The sequence below is a fragment of the Solanum dulcamara genome, chromosome 7, assembly GCF_947179165.1.
Source record: "Solanum dulcamara chromosome 7, daSolDulc1.2, whole genome shotgun sequence".
Lineage (NCBI taxonomy): Eukaryota > Viridiplantae > Streptophyta > Magnoliopsida > Solanales > Solanaceae > Solanum > Solanum dulcamara.
The window spans coordinates 67,619,915-67,626,157 of record NC_077243.1 but is presented as its reverse complement, the minus strand read 5'-3'; the positions used below and the strand labels follow the sequence as shown (position 1 = coordinate 67,626,157).

General features: G+C 32.8%; 1 non-coding gene across 1 annotated transcript; it reads right to left on the bottom strand.

The window, feature by feature from the left end:
- Positions 1–4,947: 4,947 nt before the first annotated feature.
- Positions 4,948–5,020, bottom strand: TRNAR-ACG (transfer RNA arginine (anticodon ACG)). The gene has a single exon. It is a non-coding gene; the product is annotated as a tRNA-Arg (tRNA).
- Between the last annotated feature and the right edge of the window lie 1,223 nt (positions 5,021–6,243).

Genomic DNA, 6,243 nt, shown 5'->3' with positions numbered 1-6,243 from the left:
CCTATTTCATTGTCTTGAAAAGATAGGAGTTGATTGATTGGTGGATCTAGATTGGTAGATCATATTGAGTCGGGTGATTTTCATTCTATCTTGAGTACCTTTGATGTATTGTTGTTTCATTATACTATATTCTATACTCGTACATTCCACGTACTGACATCTATTTGGACCTGCATTATTTTATGATGCAGAAATAGGTATTAGAAATCATCAACAAACGCTTCATTGAAAATCTATTTCTTTTCTGATAGTGGTGAGACCTCCTTGCCTTCAGAGGGATTATATTCATTCTTTCCATTTCTTATGAATAGTTTTTTTGAGGTAGCCATGAATCTGTTATTGGCACCATCTAGATAGTAGAGATAGAGGCTTCATAGACTAGATAGTGATGAATTTGTTTTGATGTATTTAACTCTTGATTAGTTTTCTTTGAAACTATGTTTTTTATTAGAATGATGGAGATTATTGATTGAGTTAACCCACTAAGATTGGTTTTTCTCTTGAACTAAGTCTTCTACTGATGAATGAATATGTGAACATGCCAAGTGGTTCATTTGGGAGCCAGCAATAGCTTCTGAGTGCCGGTTATGTCTAGGGTACCCTCTCGAGGCGTAACATGAGGACTCACAAAAAACTTTGCCGAATAAGCTCTACTAGCCACGCGTGAGAACATGATCCTCAACCCCTACATTATAAAACAACATAGGCAACAATATGCGTCGGTATATTTGAATGTACTAAGTATGAGGGCATGATGTGTAACATAAATCATAAGATACAATGATCAATTGAGTACATGATGAAGAGGATAAGTAAAGTCATGAGAAAGCCATAATGATCAAAACATTTGAAAGGCATAGTTGAAATCATGAAAGTACATAAGAAGTCATAACTATGTGGGATAGAACCATAACCGACAATAAGAATATGCGAGCTATAACAAAAAATCCCAATGTCTCTCCATACAATGAAAGAAAGGAGAATCTACTTGCCAAGGTAGACTCTATCCCACTAGGCGGGTCATGTACATACGCTATATGTGGATCCACTAGCTAAGCCATGAAGGCAACCTACGGTGGCACATAGTTGAAGAGACTTGAGGTTGCTACTAAGGATTTTTGTAGGCCCCCACCTCAAATTCCATTGGTGCTAAGTCAAATCCCACAGAATACATAACATAGAAAACATACTTAGCATATATCATAACTTTGTCATAAACTTCATGCTTTATAGAATAGATCATTTCATAACATAATTGCAATGCGAGTATTTTCCTTTCATCATTACAAATCATACTTGCATAATTCATATAATTAGGTCCTAGGTCACCACATAGGGCCCTAAGTCACCTTACTTCATAACTTGCATGAAATTCATATCTTGAACATACTTGTAATTCATGATCATAATTCATATTTGAATTTAGAGTAAAACTCATATACATAGTCAATTTGAATGAAATCATGATAATACCTTGAAATCATTGGATTCATAATCATACTCTATAATATCATCATTGAAAATAGGCTTCATGCATAGGCAATCATAATTCAACTTAAAATATTGTAATTCATATAGGAACATACTTGTAATGATCAACTATAATGATTTAAAATATAATTTAAATAGCCCAATGCAATTCATCAAATTAGAATTACAAACCCAATTGAAATTCATGAAATTTTGAATAGAAACCTTGGCACTCCATCGCTAAAGGGACCCATGGATCAATCTCTACATACCTTGATTGAATTTGACCTTAGAATTGAAAAAGAAGACTTGTTCTTAAAGAAACCCTAGCCAAACTTGATGAAGAAGACGAACCCTTGAATGAGCCTTGAGAGAGACGTCTTAAAGTTGATTGGGAATTAATGAGGAAAAAGAATAGGTTTAGGAGTTTTAAGGATATTTTCGTAATGAAGCTAGTCCTAAAAATGTCCACATACATTAATAAAAGAATAGGAAAATGACCGGATTACCTCTCATTAAACTGTAACTGAGACTCACCACGGAAGATCCATCACGGTCCGTGATGCTCATCATGGCTCGTGGTGGTGTTGTAATGTTGGACTTAGAATTTAAAATTTGGGATTGCAGAGAAAGGTTTCTGAACTTCCTCCACGGAACCCTTCACAATATGTGGAGTGCATTATTGGACGTGAAGAGTGGGCGTGGTGCAGGCCCTACAGGGTGACCTACAGGAGTGACCTCCACGGAGCTCACCATGGTCCATGAAGAGCTACACGACCCGTGGTGGCCAATCGTGATCCTAGCCTTGGGATCATGTTTTGAGGTGTCAGGGGAGGAATTACCACGGAGGGCTTCATGTCCTGTAGTGCTCACCACGTTCCATGGTGCTCTGTCGTGGACCTCATCCTGTAGGAGTGAACCTCAGAGTCACCACCATGGTGGCTCACCACGAGGCGTGGTGCTCACCACATTTCGTGATGGCATTTGTGGTCATCACCTGGCGTCAAATTGCAGGTTTTTCAGAATTTCATGTTTTGATCCTCATTTTTTGACTTTTCAAATTTTGGGGTCTTACAAAAACTATGGTCCTGATGGCACCTACTAAATTTCACTAGTAGGTAAGCCAACCCTTAGCCCGAAACCAATGATAACGAGCCTAGAGAGAGGAAGAAATAGAAAGAAGCATAATAAAATAGGTTTAAGGTATAAACAACATAAATAAGGGAATACATATATATATATATATATATATTCAAAAAACTGAGTACATATTAGACATATTCAAAAAAATATATAGACTGTCTCGAAATACATAATACTAGTCATAAGTATACAAAAAGAGACGAGTCAATCATGATTGCCAGTAAGCTCACCCTTAATCTCCAGAATTCTATCTATAACAACACGAGAATTCAACGGAGGATACAAGAGCTCGGATCTGCATCAAGAAAAAAAGATGCAGAGTGCAATATGAGTACCAAAACAATGGATACTCAGTAAGCATCATAGACCGATCGAGCTCGCGATTACAATAACATAATAAGCACATAAATAACAGGATAATAAGCAATAGAAAAGACATAGCTAGGCAAGAACTCCATTAGAGATATTAAGATAAATGACGGAAGTAATAAAGTTATCTAAAATCTAACTGGACCCCAATAAGCTCAGAAGGAATATACAAAAGCAAACAAATAATAATCGTACACTTAATAATCCGGCCGAACCCCCATAAGCCCAGTGAGCACATACAAGAGCTATGTTACAAGCAACAACTCAAAAATAACCACGAACGCTTTTCCAAAATCTGACATCGGGCTAACACCAAGTAACCTAGCACACCCCAAAATCTTACGTCGGAATAGCTAGTTCTTCCCGAAATCTTACATCAGAAATTCTTACCGGAACCTAGCACGCCCCAAAATATTACATCGAAATGACTAGTCCTTTTCAAAATCTTACATCAGAAATCCTTATCGGAATCTAGCATACCCCAGATTCTTATATCAGAATGCCTAGTTCTTTTTGGAATCTTACATCGAAAAGCCTTAGAAATCAAGTCAATCCCGAAAACTTATATCAGAAAGACCATATAGAAACCTCACACCTCTTGAAATCTTATATCAAAATGACTATATAGAAATCTAGTAGCTCTGAAATCTTACATTAGGTCAGTTGTGCAGAACCTTAAAAACTTGGCCAAACAATTAAATTTTCTAAAATAAGTACTTTTGAAAAGAAAAGAAAACGTCTCAAAATCAATGGTCAAATACGATATTAACTTGAATAAGAATTTAATCAACCAATATTAAACGTGTAGAAATTCTCTATATATGTTCGTTAATCAATAACCTTAAATATTCAATTTAAATATTTTATATAAATAACCTTAAATCTTGTAAATATTTAAGAGACACAAAATTCAAAATTCATACACAATAGTAGGATAATGAATTGCCAAATTAAATTAAGCAAATGATGAAGATTAAATTAATAAATTAGAACAAAAATAAAGTTATTAGAAAAATAGACTAACGTTAATAGAAGTCATAAATATGATAAATAAAAAATAGAAGTATTTTAAGCAAAACAATGAAGGATTCAAAATCCAATTTAAAAAGATTAGTGGTATTTAGATTTGTGTTAGGATACAATTCATATGTGATTCCTACGACAATTTTAAGCAAAAAGGATTCCTACGGCACTTCTTTACTTTACTTTTCAAAAAATATATTAGAATGAGAAGAGTCGTTCAATGAAGAGTAAAAAATTTAAAAATGTTTATTAAAAAATTTAAATAACAGTTTTAGTGATCTTTAGGCTTCTAGTTTATTTGAGATCTATTCAATGTTAAGCTCTCAGTATTAGTAGGATAATGTGTATCCTGTAATGATCTTAGTCGTAATAGAAAAATATTTTATTTAGTTCTAATACAAAATTACATTTATATTTATTAATATTTTTCAAGATGGAAGAAATTTTAATTTAAGAATACAAATAAATTCCATCAATTTTTCGTGAACATTTTAGTCAACCAACATTTATATTCATTCATACTTTTATAATAATATAAATAGATTGATAGAGAATCCTCCGCGGCAGAAGGAACCAATTCTCGAATTTTAGACTTTCCATTCTCTTTTAATTTCTTCTACTCAATACACACACACATATATATATATATATATATATATATATATATATATATATATATATATATATATATTTGTTACTAATCCTTATGATATGTATTATTGAATCCAATATAAGAGGTAAACTATTCAGATCATGTGTTTTCTTAATATCCTGAATGTATAAAAATTATTTTTATTTAAAAGTTAATAAATATAAAATATCAAATTAATTTAATAAGTATCAGTAGCAAAAATAATACGCGAATAATATACGACTTCGCTAGAGATTTTATATACTCTCTAAAATCAGTAAACTGTCATCTGTAGTAGCAAAAATAATATGCGACTCCGCTGGGGATCGAACCCAGAATCTCTGGTTTCGTAGACCAGCGCCTTATCCATTGGGCCACGGAGTCATCTTTGATGAAATTGATGTAATTTAGTGTTTTCAAAGACTATTTTGGAGTGACAAAACATTATCCAAAACTCATGTTTGCTTAGTTAAAATATTTTGGAAACAATTCCTTTCCTTTGTAAAATTCTTTTTTCATTTACCTACATGTTATAATTAGATTTTATGAAACGAAAGTTCTCCACTATAAAACGGTGTTCATCTCCAAAGTCTTGAAAAATACAAAATAATTCTCATCTCCAATCTCTTAATAAATATAAAATAATTCATCGGTATAAATACTATTTTTTAAAACCAAAATTAGAAACAAAAATCAGTTTTTGTTTTCATAGCCAAACGTCCACTTAGACTACCGGCTAAACTTTTCACAGTTAAGGCCAAAAGAGTGATCTCTATAGAGTGGAGTTTAAAAAAGAAAAAAAATTAAATTGCTTATTATTTTTTTTATAAAAAAAAGTGTCCCCTGCTTGAAGATATAGGCGTGTATTTGAGAGACCAATTATTGTTGATGTGCTGAAGAAGTGCTGACCAACTAGTTGTTGTTAATGTGTAGGTTTTAATTTAATTTTTCAGTTTCATAAAAAAAAATAGGACTATTTTATCGTGCATTTGGTTGAAGGTATTAGGAGTTCTGAGATTATTTATCATACCATTCATACCTTAGTGATGAGGTAAGTTATCACAAATACATAATGTAATAACTTATCCCAGAATAATTTATCCCGTGATAACTTATTCCCGACCAAACTACCCATTAGGTTGTTGCATTTAGTTCACTAAGAAAGTGCTTATACATCACTTGTGTACCACGTACTTCCTGTAATGAGACAATTTTTTATAATCATTCTTCAAACAAGATATATATAAGCAGTATTAAGATGACATAGGACCGCTGTGGCTCTCATTGCATACTTGTAAATGTATCACTTAATTAGCTGATGCATTTATGAATGGCTTATGTGTTACCATTTGTTGTCTTGTGAAATAAAATTGTAATATCGTAGGTTACACTTGGATCAACAACAACAACATACAAAAGTGAGAGGTCTGGGCCGTCTCAACAAGATTGGGGGCCTAAAACCAAGCTTTATAAAGATATCTTGATTTTTTTTTCGAGTTGATATATATAAATTGAATGACAATAACATATCTGGTGTAATCATACAAGTGAGACTTGAAGAGGTTAGGATGTACACAAACCTTATGAAGTAAGAATGTAAACAATAC